This window comes from Macaca mulatta, chromosome 5, assembly GCF_049350105.2.
Source record: "Macaca mulatta isolate MMU2019108-1 chromosome 5, T2T-MMU8v2.0, whole genome shotgun sequence".
Classification (NCBI taxonomy): Eukaryota; Metazoa; Chordata; class Mammalia; order Primates; family Cercopithecidae; genus Macaca; species Macaca mulatta.
The window spans coordinates 65,770,718-65,786,468 of record NC_133410.1 but is presented as its reverse complement, the minus strand read 5'-3'; the positions used below and the strand labels follow the sequence as shown (position 1 = coordinate 65,786,468).

The following is a 15,751-nucleotide window of genomic DNA, read 5'->3' as shown; positions in this document are numbered from 1 at the left end:
ATGCCTCCAGCTTTGTTCTTTTTGCTCAGGATTGCTATGGCTATTCAGGGTCTTTTGTGGTTCCATATGAACGCTAGGAGTTTTTTTTCCATTTCTGTGAAGAATGTCATTGGAAGTTTGATAGTAATTGCACTGAATCTGTGGATGACTTTTGGCATTGTGATCATTTAAAAAATATTAATTCTTCCAGTCTGTAAGCATGTGATATCTTTTCATTTTTTGTATGTGACCTCTTCAATTCTCTTAATTAGTGTTTCATAATTTTCCTTATAACAATTTTTCACCTCCTTGGTTAAATTTATTTCTAGGATGTATTACTCCATTTTCACACTGCTGATAAAGATGTACCTGAGACTGGGCAATTTACAAAAGAAAGGTTTATTGGACTTGCAGTTCCACATGGCTGGGGAAGCCTCACAATCATGGTGGAAGGTGAAAGGCACATCTTACATGGTAACAAGAGAAGAGAACTTGTGCAGGGAAACTCCCCATTTTAAAACCATCAGATCTCATGAGACTCATTCACTATCATGGGAACAGTATAGGAAAGACCTGCTCCCATAATTCAATCACCTACCACCGGCTTCCTCCCATGACAAGTGGGAATTGTGGGAGTTACAATTCATGATGAGATTTGGGTGAGGATACAGCCAAAACATATCATAGGGTTTCTTTTTTTTGTAAGTATTGTAAATCAGATTGCTTTCTTGATTTCTGTTTTCACTATTTTCTTGTTGATATATAAAAACACTACTCATTTTTGTATGTTAATTTTGTATCCTGCAACTTTACTGAGTTTTTTTTTTTTTTAATCAGTTCTAAGAGTATTTTGATAAATCTTTAAAAGCTTTCTTTATATAAGATTATGTTGTCTGCAAACAGGGACAATTTGACTTTCCTCTTTACAATCTGAATGCCTTTTATTCTTTCTCTTGCCTAATTGCTCTTGTTAGGACTTGCAGTACTACACTGAATAAGAGTGATAAAAATGAATAGCCACGTCTTATTTTAGTTCTTAGAGGAAAAGCTTTCAGCTTTTCCCCATTTAGCATAATCTTAGCCTTAGGTTTATCATATATGGCCTTTATTGTATTGAGTTATATTCTTTTAAACCTAGTCTATACCTGGAAGATTTTTATTATGAAGGGTGTTGCATTTTATTAATACTCTTCCAACAACTATTGAAATGATTAAGTGGTGTGTTTTTTTATTTTTTGGGAGGAGGGGATAGGTTGGGATGGAGTCTCTCTCTGTTGCCCAGGCTGGAGTGCAATGGCGCGATCTCAGCTCACTGCAACCTCCTCCTCCCGGGTTCCAGCAATTTTCCTGCCTCAGCCTCCCAAGTAGCTGGGACTACAGGCATGCATCACCATGCCTGGCTAATTTTTGTACTTTTAGTAGAGATGGAGTTTCACCATGTTGGCCAGGCTGGTCTTGAGCTCCTGACCTCACGTGATCTGCCTGCCTTGGCCTCCCAAAGTGCTGGGATTCCAGGTGTGAGCCACTGCACCTAGTTGATTAAGTGGTTTTTGTCCTTCATTTTGTTGATGTGATGTATCATGTTTATTGATTTTCATATGTTAATCTATCCTTGCATCCCTAGGGTAAATTCCACTTGATCATGGTGAATGATCTTTTTAATGTGCCGCTGGATTCAGTTTGCTGGTATTTTGTTGATGATTTTTGCATCTATGTTCATCTTAGATATTGTCCTATAGTTTTCTTTTTCTGTTGTGTCCTTGTCTGGTTTTGGTATCAGGGTATGCTGGTCTCAGAATAAGTTGAAAGAATTCTCTCCTCTTTAATTTGAAGAGTTTGAGAAGAATTGATATTAGTTCCTTAAATGTTTGATAGTATTCAACAGTGAAGCCACCAGGTCCTGGGCTTTTCTTTGATGGGACACTTTTTATTACTAATTCAATTTAATTACTTGTAGTTGGTCTGTTTGGGTTTCCTATTTGTTCTTAGTTCAATCTTGGTAGGTGTAAATGTCCAGGAATTTATTCATTTTCATTAGGCTTGCCAATTTGTTGGTGTATAGTTATTCATAATAGTCTCTAATGATCCTTTGTAGTTCTGTGGTATCAGTGGTAATGCCTCCTTTTTCATTTCTGATTTTTAAAATTTGGGTCTTTTTTTTTTTTCTTTCTTGGTTAGTCTACCTAATGGTGTTTTAATCTCAATTTTATTTATTTCTGCCCTGGTTTTATTATTTATTTTCTATTAGTTTTGAGGTTGTTTTGTTCTTGCTTTTCTAGTTCCTTGAAATGCACTATTAGATTTAACTGAAGTCTCTATTTTTTTGATGTAGGTGTTTATTGCTATAAATAGCAATATAATGCTTTTTTTCAATATTCTTTTGCTGTATTCCATTGGTTTTGGTATCATATGTTTTTATTTTCATTTGATTCAAGAAAATTTTTAGATTTCCTTTCTAATATCTACATTGATCCATTGATCATTCAGGAATATGTTGTTTAACTTCCATGCATTTGTATAGTTTTGAAAGATTTTCTTGTTATTGATTTGTAGTTTTCATTGTGGACAGAAAAGATACTTGATATGATTTCAATTTTTTAATATTCTTTGAGACTTGTTTTGTGGCCTAATATGTGGTCTATTCTGGAAAATTTTCCATGTGTGATGAAAAGAATGTGCATTCTCTGACTGTTGGATGAAATATGCTATAAATGTCTATTAGGTCCATTTGATCTGAAGTGCAGTTTAAATTAAATATTTCCTTGTTAATTTTTTGTGTAGATGATCTGTCAAATGCCTGAGCAAGGTGTTGATATCCCCAACTATTATTGTATTGGAGCCTATCTATTCCTTTATATGTAATATTTGTTTTAAATATCAGGGTGCTCTGATGTTTTGCATATATATTTATAATCGTTATGTCTTCTTTCTAAATTGATCCCTTTATCATTATATAACGACCTTGTCTCTTTTTGTTGCTTTTGACTTAAAGACTGCTGTATTATATAAAAGTACAGCTATTCCTGCTCACATTTGGTTTGCATTTGCATGTGGATTAGTCAATTTTCTTACTGCTATGAAGAAATACCCAAGACTGGGTAATTTATAAAGAAATAGAGGTTTAATGGACTCACAATTCCACATGGTTGGGGAGGCCTCACAATCATGGCAGAAGTTGAAGGAGGAGCAAGGGCACATCTTACATGGCAGCAGGCAAGAGCACGTATGCTGGGGAACTGCCCTTTATATAACCATCAGATCTCATGAGAGGTATTCACTGCCATGAGAACAGCATGGGAAAAATCCACCCCAATGATTCTGTTTTCTCCCACCAGTTCCCTCCCATGATATATGGGGATTACAGAAGCTACCATTCAAGAGGAGATTTGGGTGGGGACATAGCCAAACCATATCATTCCAACTCTGGCCCCTCCCAAACTTTCATGTCCTCACATTCCAAAACCAATCAGGCCTTCCCAACAGTACCCCAAAGTCTTAACTTATTTTGGCATTAACTCAAAAGTCCACAGTCCAAAGTCTCATCTGAGACAAGGTAAATCCCTTCTGCCTATGAGCCTGTAAAATCGAAAGCCAGTTAGTTACTTCCTAGATACAATGGAGGTACAGGCATTGGATAAATACTCCCATTTCAAATGGAAGAAATTGGCCGAAATGACAGGGCTATAGGCCCCATGCAAGTCCAAAATCCAGTGGGGCCATATGGGTCTGCAGCAACCTCAATTCTTGCCTCTTCAGAAAAAAGAATTTGACTGAGGGGCATAAGGCAGAAAAAGAGACCAAGGTAAGTTTCAGAGCAGGAATAAAAGTTTATTAAAAAGCTTTAGAGTAGGAAAGAAAGGAAAGTGTGCTTGGAAGAGACCCAAGTGGGCACTGAGAACGTCAAATGCAGTGTTTAACCTTGATTCCAAGACCTCATAGGCTGGCCCTCCTTCCCGTGTCTTGCACCCCTTTCCCATAATTCTTCCCTTAAGGTGAAATTCCTGCATGTAGAGTGCCCTCGTTACACTTGGGAGGTGAGCACAAGCAGTGTGTTTAGGAAGTTGTATGTATGCCCATTTGAGGCTTTCTTCCCTTTTCCGGTGTTGTGCCCCTAGAAGCTCATGTTCTGCCATTTTGTCTCTTAATGCACATGCCCAGGAAGTTGCTTCTCACTGGCATCTGCATTCAATGAACACTTTAGTGCAATAGGCATGGACCATCAGGAAATGGCCTCTCCCTGGTGTTGGATGCCAATGTTTTATAGTTACAGAGCTTTTTAAAATGTATTGTTTTTACCCCATACTCCTGAATTATTGAGTATTAGCACAGAAAGAATGCTTTACCATCATCTAAATGTTCAAGCCCTTTGTTTCACAGAGGGTGACCCAAAGACATTAAATGGCTTGAATAAATTCACATAATTGTAGATGCAGAGTCAGTACTAGAACCTAGTTTTCTTCCTAATCTAGTGTTTTTCTAGTATATTATGCCCAGACATAAAAAATTGGAACATCTGTTTTGTGACTATCAAAAAGACTAGGAAATACTGAATCCTGAGGTCAGGCCTTCATGAGCACAGTTGGAGAGCAGCTGATCTTTCGCATCTGAAAAATAGCTTCTTTGCCCAAAGGTGTTGTAGTAACATTTGAACTATTTGGAGGCTAATTAGAACCCGGAGGGAATTCCATGGTAAAGAAAATAACCCTTTCAATAAATGTGAATAATTATCTACTTAAATTATCTATAAATTAGAATATGTGTGCTATACACAATGTTATATCCCCACCAAATTCATATATTCAAACCTAATTCCCAGTGTCATATGAGGTCTTTGTGATATGAGCGCTTAGAGAACTCCCTTGCCTTTTTAGCCATGGGCAGGTGAGAAGACAGCTGTCTATAAATTAGGATGTGCAGCCTCATTAGACACCGAATCTGCCAGTATCTTAACCTTCAACTTCCCAAACTCCAAAACTGTGAGAAATAAGTTTCTGTCATTTAGAAGCCACCCAATCTATGGTAGTATTTTTTCTTTTTTAAGTAAAATTGCTCTTTTTTTATTCACTTTGATTTGGATCATTGGAAATATTCAACAATAAATAAATCAGAGCAGGGGATGAGGAAAACAGGATCTTGCTAACATCATTCAAATGCATCCCAACCAGTGCTCAGCTGCACAACAACACAGAGAGAGGTGAGGGAGAATAGAGAGCAAATTTTAAAACACTAACAGCCAAACACACAAGACTGCACAGAGGAAAAAGTGCTCAAGAAACTTTGCCTTTGAAGGGAATTCGGTGAAGGGAAATGACTGTGTAGGAGGAAGGGAATAAACCCATGATCACTCTAAGGGGCAAGGGCTTGGAGGGGGAGGCCCTGACACAAGCTGTGGCTAAATCTGACATCCCACAGCTCAGAATGTGCAACTGATGGCAGTTTTGTACTAGGAAGAAGCTGAGTGATGAGGCTAGGTGATGGTATCACCTGATAGGCTGGGAGGGAGAACAGGAGATGCAAAGGCGCCTCACTGCCAGTAGGAAATTCAGTGCTCTTTTGATAAGAAAAAAAGTCGGTAATGTCCTGATCCTGACAAGCTGAGATGCTGCTTTGCCTGTCTCTGCCTTTTCTTCTTAGTCTTCCTCCTTTTCTTTGCACGGGTGTCAGGTAGCACCCCAGGGGTGCAGGAGCTGGTGTTTTCATGACAAACAAGAAGAGGGAGGTTGACTCTATATCAAAACTGGCTAGCCCAGTCCACAGGGCAGGATGATCTTGGTGGCATGTAGTCACATTTGCTGCAAACGAGATGCTCATGATGGATATAATGATACCCCCAGGGCTTTTCATAGGGGTGAGGACAGGTGCTGATTCCTGATGAGACATGCCTGGCATCCAGTGATCTTTAGCTGGACAGTGGCCCCTCAGGGCGTGGGCTTCCCTGCATAAAGTAGTTCTGATCCTAACCAGGTGAGGGAGAGTGAGTTCTTTTGGTTTCTCTGTTACTTGTTTTCAGATTACCTCAAAGCAAACATCCCAGTTCTAAATGTTCTCTTTGGTTTTATTCCACCTTTGCCAAGAAGCCAGAGTCACATCCAGGTGGGACTGGCCTCTAGCATTGCCTTCTTTTGGTAGAAGTCTTGTTGACTTAGTAACTAGAGTCAACAATCAGTGTCTTCCCATGCCTGTCACTCTCCACTCCCCACCCGACTGCAATGTGGCCTTGCTTTTCTTATCAGTAAAATGGGAGAGCTGAATTTGGGGGCTAGAAGGTATCTCACAGCTTGAACATCCTGGTGGGACGGAGGGAGACCAGACAGAGAGCAGATGACCGACCCAAGCAGCATCCGGCTCAGACACAGACATATCTTCATTTCAAGGGACCTATTCTTACTCAGCAAACCCCAGAGAAGTCGATTGCTCAGCCTGGACCGGTCATCCCTGAATAGATTCACTTTTAGGAGAAGGGGAAGAGTTCAGGAGACAGCATCGCTCTTTCTATCAGTGTTTGACTAGCCATCAACAAACGTTTGCTTAATTCTTCATGTCATACCTGTCTGTGAGTTCTGCCCTTCGAGGATGTATGTGAATGATGATGACTCAGTGGTTTACCAACCTTTATCAGAAAAAAAAGTCTTAAAGTTTTGCAGGATTTTAAAGCTGAAACAGGTTTTTTGTTTGTTTAACACTTTCCACATTCTGAACCCTTGAGAATCTAATGAAAGCTATGGAACCTCTCTCCAGAAAAATGCTTATATGCAGAGATCCAAGGAAAAAACCAAATTTGGCATGCGATTTCCAGAGACTCTTGTGAATGGCCTGAAGCCACCTGTTACCCATGACTGGTGTTCCTAAGCTCCTCTCTCCGAGTGTGCAGAGGCGGGTTCCCCGAGTCTGGGAGCACGGGCCCCATGCCTCCTTCACTCTCCACCAGGATAAGGTCACACCTCCTCAGAGCAGCAGTGTCCTTTTAAGAGATGTGTTTTTTTAACAAGAAAAGTGGGTTTTCTGCTTAAACATTAGTAACTGGAGTCAACAATCACTGTCCCCACCATGCCTGTCACTTTTCACTCCCTACCCAGCAGCAATAAGGTTTCACAGAGTTTTGCAGACTCCTAGCCTGAGAATGAATCCAAGTCCACAGTGAGGAAGAAGGAAGGTTTGATTGGAACGGGAGGATACTGTGGACGTTCCACAAACCATCCAATCTCTAGATACCGCCAATATCCCAAGTCCAAGGACTCCTTAAGCCTTCCTTAAGCCCCCCTATTTCCCAGCAGCTGGGTGAGGCAAGTTTCATTAAAACAGGACCACCAACAGAGCCACAGTGCAAACAATGTCAATTGAATTAAAAATAAAAAATCAATAATCAGGAAGGCTAACGAGGAAAAGAGAGTAGCTGGGGAGTGAGAAGATAAAGTATGTGCCAGTCACCATTCCTGGGATGTCCCTGACCCAGCCTCCCAGTGGCAGCCCCAAGGTGGCCAGAAGGGACTTGACCCTGAGCTCGGGCCTTTGGGGAAAATGCTGCTGGAAGCCTCCTGTGTGGCCTTGGAGGTTAAGGGCACAATACTGAATAGTCTGAGAATGAGAATGAGAATATACGGTCCCATTCTGACATGCTGCTGGGGGGCATTGAGTATCCTCAGAGCTTTGTTCCAATTCAGGTCCTAGCTCAGGAAACCAGAAAAGATGTAAAAGATGTTTCCAGCTACAGAGCAAGTGGGGCCACCTGTGGGGGTCCCTTTTCCCAAATAGGGGCTTTTGCTTTATTTCAGCCAATACATGCTTTTCTTCACCAAATACAAAGGCACATGGAAATGGTCTGATCTGCTCAAAGGAATATCTGCTTGGGAAGAGGCATCTTCAGGAGTCAGAAACACGGTGCCAAGTTTTGTTTTGTTTTGTTTTTTCCCTTTTCTCTTCTCTTCTCTTCTCTTTTCTTCTTTTCTTTTCCTTTTCCTTTTCCTTTCCTTTTCTTTTCTTTTCTTTTCTTTTCTTTTTTTCTTTCTTTCTTTCTTTCTTTCTTTCTTTCTTTCTTTCTTTCTTTCTTTCTTTCTTTCTTTCTTTCTTTCTTTCTTTCTTTCTTTCTTTCTTTCTTTCTTTCTTTCTTTCTTTCTTTCTTTCTTTCTTTCTTTCAGACAGGGTCTCACTCTGGGCTGGAGTGCATTGGTATGATCACAGCTCATTGCAGCCTTGAACTCCTGGGTACAAGAGATTCTCCCACCTCAGCCTCCCTAGTAGTTGGGGCTCCTAGTGTATGCCACCATGCCTGGCTAATTTTTTTTAAATCTTTTATTTTTGCAGAGACAGGAGTGTCACTATGTTGTCCAGGCTGGTCTCAAACTCCTGGGCTCAAGTGATCCTCCTGCCGTGGCCTCCCAAATTGTTGGGATTACAGGTGTGAGCCACGGCACCTGGCCTCAAGTTTCTGTGAAAATCTTTGGGGTAGAAGCCTCTGGTGGTGCTTAAATGAGCTTTGGGAAGACGGGGATGACAGGGTTATCACGCCAAGGGAGAGGCCAAGCTTCATGCAAAGAAGGGCAGCATCTCGCCCCCAGTGCCGACACCACCTGGCTTGTCTCTGCGCTGGAGGTAATCACCACTCAAGTCTCTCTATCTTCCTTGGGAATCCATGATGTCTCTCAGAATATGGGCATCTTCCACATTTGTTCCCCAAGCCCACCCCAGAAGTCAAAATGATTTTAATGTGTGGAGGTTGAACCTTTTCCAGCATCTCCCCAGCCCTGGGGCAGCAGTGAGGGGGACGTTGTCCCCACCCAAGACAGGTTTTGAGATGTGCTCTGCCATGCCGGGTAGTGACTTTCCTGAGTAGATACTGCCAACGGCTGGGTGCAAGAGGCTGTGAGTGGCACCCAGGCACACACCTGAGGCTGACCCTCCAAGCTCCTGGATGAACTGGCTCTGGCAAGATGCTGGGGCTGGAAACACAGAGGCATGACAGTGCATCCATCCTCAACCCTTCACTGCATCATCTCCCCTTGAAGATCCGGATTTTATTGATGAAGCCAAGGTGGCCGTCATGTTAGACTCAAAGTCTGCATCGTGTACCCCAATCTTGCAAAAAGGCCTCACAGACGGGTTGTTCTCCCAGTAGTAGTGTAAGTTCCCTTTGCTGTCTGCTCAGAAGCTATACAAGTCCACCTAATCGCAGATGTGCATTGAGAAGATGACTGAGAGGATACCTGTGGATGGGTACCACCTGTGGCTCTGCAGTTAGTTATTGAAGACATACTTCATGAAGGCTGGGTGGTAGATCAGGATCTTATCTTGTTTCACTCTGATCTTTGCAGGGAACGGGGTGTAGGTGTGGGAAATGGCACCCGTGATGGTGGCTCTCACCCCCCACAACAAGTCAATGGTCTTGAAGGGCACCAGGACCATGCTTACATTGTCCCCGAACTCCCGGAAGCTCTCAGGGTACCCCAGAGGTGGGCTATTTTGCTCCCAGCATCAGCTTCGAACCCTGCCGTGGGTGCCTTGTTCATCTTGAGCACAAAATTGTGACTGTCTATCTCAGGCCCATACGATGATTGCCTCAGGTTGCCTGAGTTGCCCACAACAGCACAGCGCCAGCAGCCCACCGACCTCTTCTCCAGCATTGGGTCCACATTCCCAGGTACCGCTCTGAACTCCTTGATCGTGTTGTTCAAGATATTGGGCTTCTTCTCCTGCTGGAGCCTCAGCCACCATTGGTAGGTGTCTTTTAGCATGCTAATGCATGAGCAGTGAGGATGACCCGAGGTCATTTTTGTTGCCATTTTGGTTTTGGTGGGTTTTGGCTGGCTTCTTTACCACTCTTTTTATCAGCAAGGTCTTTGTGACCTGTACTTAGTGCCGACCTCCTATCTCATCCTGTGAGTAAGAATGCCTAATCTCTCAGGAATGCAGCCCAGTAGGTGTCAACCTTATTTTACCCAGCCCCTATTCAAGATGGAGTGACTCTGGTTCAAATGCCTCTGACACATGTGCTTCATGTTTGGGCATGAGACCGTACTGTGTAGGTACAGAGAATACCCTTCCTAAACATTGCCTACACAATGCTCCTTTTTCCTGCCTCAACTTCCTTAAAATGACAAGAGCAGAACCCTTTTGGGAGATAACATCAGGACTCCTTTTCTATACACTGCTCCCTTGTGCTGCTAGAGCCACAAGCCTATTAAAACTTGCCTGAAATAAATTCCTGTTTACACTGGTGTTAATTTTTACTTATGAGTGAGCCAAAGAACTCATGCCAGTGTTGCAGTAACACCACCAGAAGAGGTCTCCACTTGTCAGACTTGAGGGATATCATCAATGAGCCTCTGAGCTAATGGTGTAAGCCAAAAATAAAATTCTAAATCCACCACCAGCCAGACTACCTGAATGGACTTCCTCCTCAGCCAGGGCGCTCTTAAAATTTAACCTGAGAGACTGGTTCAGGTCATGATGGGAAGTGGGGGTTAGACATGCCTCATTATAACTCTCCAGCATTAACATCAACATAAACCTTAAGTCTAAGAAACTTTTACAACCCATTCTTTCTGAAGCCCACTACCTTGGAGGCTTCATCTGTATGATAAAACTTTGCTCTCCATAACCTCTTATAGCAACCCAGATATTTCCTTTCCATTGATCCCAGGTCTTTAGATAAACTTAACCAATAGTCAACTAAAAATTTTTAAAATCTGCCTATAAGCTGGAAGTTCCGTGCTCCCCTCCCCTCCCCACACTTTGAGTTCTCCTACCTTTCTGGATGGAACCAATGTATTTCTTAAATGTACTTGAAGTCTCATGTTTCCCTAAAATATATAAAACCAATCTGCTCCCCGACCACCTTGGGTACATGTTCTCAGGGTCTCCTGAGGGCTGTGTCACGGGTCATGATCACTCAAATTTGGCTTAGAATAAATATCTCTCCAAATATTTTACAAAGTTTGAGTCTTTTCTTCAACAATGGAAACACATGGTGCCCAGGTAGGGAACAAACGAAGGGTCTCCTAAGCCCACTGCCAGGTAGGACAGCTGCACAGTGCCCTGCACAGCACCTTGCACACTTCCCATGGCTGCCTGCTCTGTAGGGCCTCACTGGGGCCACATGGCATGCTGCAGGCCTAGGCCCAGCAGGTGTGCAGCTAGAGTGCTGCACTTTCTGCTGGTGATAAAGAAGAAATTACTTAGGCCAATAGTAAGGGTATGGGAGTCCTCGGTAATGCTTTTCTTTTTAAGGAAAAGCAGCCCCAAATCATTTTCTAACAAAGGGCAGCCTGTAAAGTTGAACTGCAGACATAGACAAGCAAGTTGGGAGCTTGCAGGGAGGAATGCCAGCAGGAACTAGGGACTAGATATGTTCAAGATGGCGGCTCCATCCTCCCTTCTCTGCAGCCAGTGTACAGTTAGGAGCAGACAAGATGGCGCCAGGATCAACTGGAAAATCTATTTGCATAATAAGATCAGGGTGGGGTGACCAGTCTTTCTCACTCGCTATGTAAAAGTCATACCTGACCGAACGAATCTGTGAGCCCTATGTAAATCAGACGCTGCCTCCTCAAACCTGACTAAAAAATCAGGTGCATTGGCCGAGCAGCCAGTCCTTTCAGCTCAGAGACCCCTCTCTCTATAAAGAGAGCTGTTTCTCTATCTCTTCTCTTCTGCCTATTAAACCTCCTCTCCAAAATTCTTGGTGTGTGTCCATGTCCTAAATTTTCCTGGCATGCAAGGACGAACTCCAGGGTATATACCCCAGACAACGTAACTGCTTCACTAGGTCAGCCAGGCAGAGCAGTTGGCTGGGCAACTGCAGGCATGCCTGGGGGCACTGGGTGGCGCTCTGGCCTCACTGCCTCTTCCAGCGAGTGACAGCAGCCCAGCTTGCTGATGGCCTCCAGCTGAGGCATCCAGCACTTGGGGTGCCACTCAGCTCTGCTGCCTCCGCTACTTGGGACCAGCCCAGGCCGCTGGTTCCTCTGCTGCTGCCAACACCACTATCTTCACACTTTATTGTTCGACTTAACTACTTAAGAAACAGTGACTGGAGACAAAATATAATAACTTCAAAATATAATAATAAAAGTGTATAACATAAAATGACTTTCTAGGCTTTATGGTCTAAATGCATCAGGATCTGCCTGCTAATGCAGCTAGACTGTAGTCAGTAAGAGGAAGAAAAATAAAACTAGAGAGGAGCATGAGCAGAGTTACTTGGGATTTGTAAATACAACAGGTATTTCAGGTTCGAGTTCAGGGATGATAACCTTTCCTTCCTAAGCCTTTTCTTTTCTTTTCTCTTCTCTTCTCTTCTCTTCTCTTCTTTTCTTTTCTTTTTTTGATGCAATCTTGCTCTTTTGCCCAGGCTGGAGTGCAGTAGTGAGATCTTGGCTTGCTGCAACCTCTGCCTCCAAGGTTCAATTGATTCTCCTGCCTCAGCCTCCTGAGTAGCTGGGATTACAGGCACCCTCCAGGTGTCCTCCATGACTCTTAGATAATTTTTGTACTTTTAGTATAGGGGGGTCTCACCATATTCACCAGGCTGGTCTTGAACTCTTGATCTAGTGATCCACCTGCCTGGGCCTCCCAAAGTTCTGGGATTACAGGTGTGAGCCACCACACGCACCCTTAAACTTATTCTGTCATCTCTCTCCACACACCCTCATGCATACACACATCTATATGTCATTCTGTTTGTTAAAGCCTTTACTTTCATGGATGAAAATAGAAAAAAAATTTGTAGGTACACATGAGTTATGTAGGAGTGATTACACTTGAAAGTAAAGACAATCTAACCAGACACTGATGATTTAAGTTAAAGATAAGCTGTGCTAAGATGTGGCAAGTTAAAGGGAATAGACAACTTATATTTCTCTCCTTTCCCCCATCCTCTGAAATCCACATTACCTTATAACCTTTCCCTAGGCCATCCATGTTTCTGAATACTCCCCTTCTTTCATCTCTTCACCCTTACACAGAGTAAACAAAGGCACTCTTGGCATGACCAACTTGTGGTCTAGGCAAGCCCAGGCTTCAGCTGTGACTGCAGTATTGCTCCATGAGCACACAACTGCATTTGTTTTGGCAGTCTTTACTAGAACTGCAGTGGGACACTGATAATTGATGCCAACCTTGAAGCCAGAGAGGCACAGATCTGCAAACTTGTCTTGATGGTGGCAATGCAACCTTCATATTTGTGGAAACCATATTATGCTGATATAGTAATAACACATTATCACCATAATACTGTACAATAGGTAGTGAGTCATACATTTATCATTTCAAGTGTCACATATCATCTGGTTGGCTAGCTCAGAGCAAGCACTAGTTATCTCTGCTACAGAAAATGTTTGTGGTAGGTTTTCCAAGCAGAGATAAGTGGGATATTTATATGGAGGGAAGTAAACATAAAGATAGAAAATAAGTATAAAATTTTGATATGTTGACATTCAAAGCACCATGAAATTTGAGAGAAACAGTGATGGAAAATACACACTGGTTGCAAATGTGCTTAAGGTTGTCGTATATTGGCTATGCAATATTAAGGTTTCTACATAAATATTACAGATGGCCTCATTATCTAATATGAAGACACTATCAAAGTGCTAAAGAGTTGCTGGAGTTGAAGACCTCAGCTTAAGCTAAGGAAAGCTAAGGAGCTGGGTAAATGGAGAATTTTGGTCCTATAATCAACTGATAGAGATTCTATCAACAGAAAGGCAAAATAAAAACTGTATTTACCACCAACCAACAAAAATTCAAAAAAGCCTGAAGACCTGTATTTAGGTTAGCTAGCTTCTGAATCCTATCCAACACTTGGTCAATGCTTTCCTTTTCAATAGTGTGGTGACTAGAGGCAAAGCTATTTGATGCATCTTCTTTGCTAGTGATCGCATCCTAGGGCAAACTTCATCAGCAAATATTGGCTCTAGGTCCACAAACAATTTTGTGGAGTCATGCTTGACCACAATAGTCCCATTGAAGAAGGTGTTGAAAGAGTCATCTTCTCTCAGAATGCTCTTATTGTTTGGCATTGGATTTGGGCTAAATTTTATATTCCATGCGTTAGAACTCCTACCAGTTATTTACAATCTGGATAATACCCTCACCGATGTAGTTAGGGATGCTTTAATGCATAGTGGCAGGGATAGGAAGTAAAGATGTGAGAGCAAATACTAAGTCCAGGTTATCATCTCCTACTAACTGAGAATCAAAGTATTTATTTTTATGAAGCAGTGAAATGACAGTTTTAGTATGCCAAGAGGTAAACACTACTCAAAAAGTTTTCCTACATGTTCTTTATTATCAAATAAAGATAATATAGTAATAATAATAATAATAATAAAATTACCTGCATAAATTCTTAGCCCTCTGCTGGTGAGATTCCATAGTTATTTCCATGTCTTGGGAAGTTGAAGATGAAGGAAATAGGTAAGAAATAGATTTTACACCTTAAAGTTTTGTGGATAAATCTGATGAATGCTTTAAGTGCCAGATGGTCCCATTACTTTTATTACTTCCACTGGACAGAAATGATGGACATTGATGACACCTAATTGCAAATTCTATTTAGTTGCTGAAAGTGTGACAGACACCATATACCTTATTTCTTAAGAGATCTCCTTTCTTCCTGCTAACAGGACCCCAATTTTGTTCAGATATAGTGCTGCCATGAGCTTCATGGCAGGCTGTTTTTCCCTAGTGCTTCACACTGAGCTATGACTGTGAAACTGTCCCTATCAACTGCATAAAATTAACCAGGGAAGAAGGGAAGGAGAGAAACAAAAATGAACCAAGCTTGGAGAACATTCAGCATTAATCGTTCAGTCAGCTTGCTGTCTGACCTGCTTCCTCATGGTTGTTTCCTGCCTGTTGCCCCAGAATCATATAGACCCTGTCACAAGATTATAGTTCCCCTAGATAACATCTTAAGCATTGTGAAGCTTTTTTCCATTTGAGATATTATTTGAAGTCCTGCATACCGGTGAAACTACTGATGTGAAACTACTGATGCCAGCAGGTCTGAAGGACCCCATGAGGTGTTGACTCACCAAAGAATGTAGTTTTCACATCCTGATGATTTCATCTCTCTTCTTCTGACCCATCAGCAACCTCAATTTTCCAACCCCTAGCTGTCCACAACCCCTTAAAAACCTCAGCCCAGAACTCATCATGGATATGGATTTAAGGGTTTTTTCCATGTCCTTGCTCAGCTGCCCTGTAATCATTAAACTCTCTGCTGCTAACTCTGCTGTCTCAGTGTGTTGGTCTGTTATTCCACAGCAGGCATATGAACCTGGTGGTCCTGTAACAATTGGTCTAAAATAATCATAATCCCAGTCTACTCAAAAGTGAATTGACGTAGGCATTGGCATGTAAGACAATTCTGGATAAGTGTGGGATAGTCTTACAGATGGGTGACTAAAGAAGATTCTTCCTTTTGATAAGAATAGACACACTAAGCACTTTGGGAGGCCGAGACGGGCGGATCACGAGGTCAGGAGATCGAGACCATCCTGGTTAACACGGTGAAACCCTGTCTCTACTAAAAAATACAAAAAACTAGCCAGGCGAGGTGGCGGGCACCTGTAGTCCCAGCTACTTGGGAGGCTGAGGCAGGAGAATGGCGTGAACCCGGGAGGCGGAGCTTGCAGTGAGCTGAGATCTGGCCACTGCACTCCAGCCTGGGCAACAGAGCTAGACTCCGTCTCAAAAAAAAAAAAAAAAAGAATAGACACGCTAAGAAAATATTCCTTTTTGTGTCTTTGGACTTGTTCTATGAGGGAGTGAC

The 15,751-nt window shown here is 42.3% G+C and overlaps 1 pseudogene; it reads right to left on the bottom strand.

Annotated features, from left to right (window-relative positions):
• Positions 1-8,965: 8,965 nt before the first annotated feature.
• LOC100423170 (CMP-N-acetylneuraminate-beta-galactosamide-alpha-2,3-sialyltransferase 1 pseudogene) lies at positions 8,966-9,830 on the bottom strand (annotated as a pseudogene).
• Positions 9,831-15,751: the final 5,921 nt, after the last annotated feature.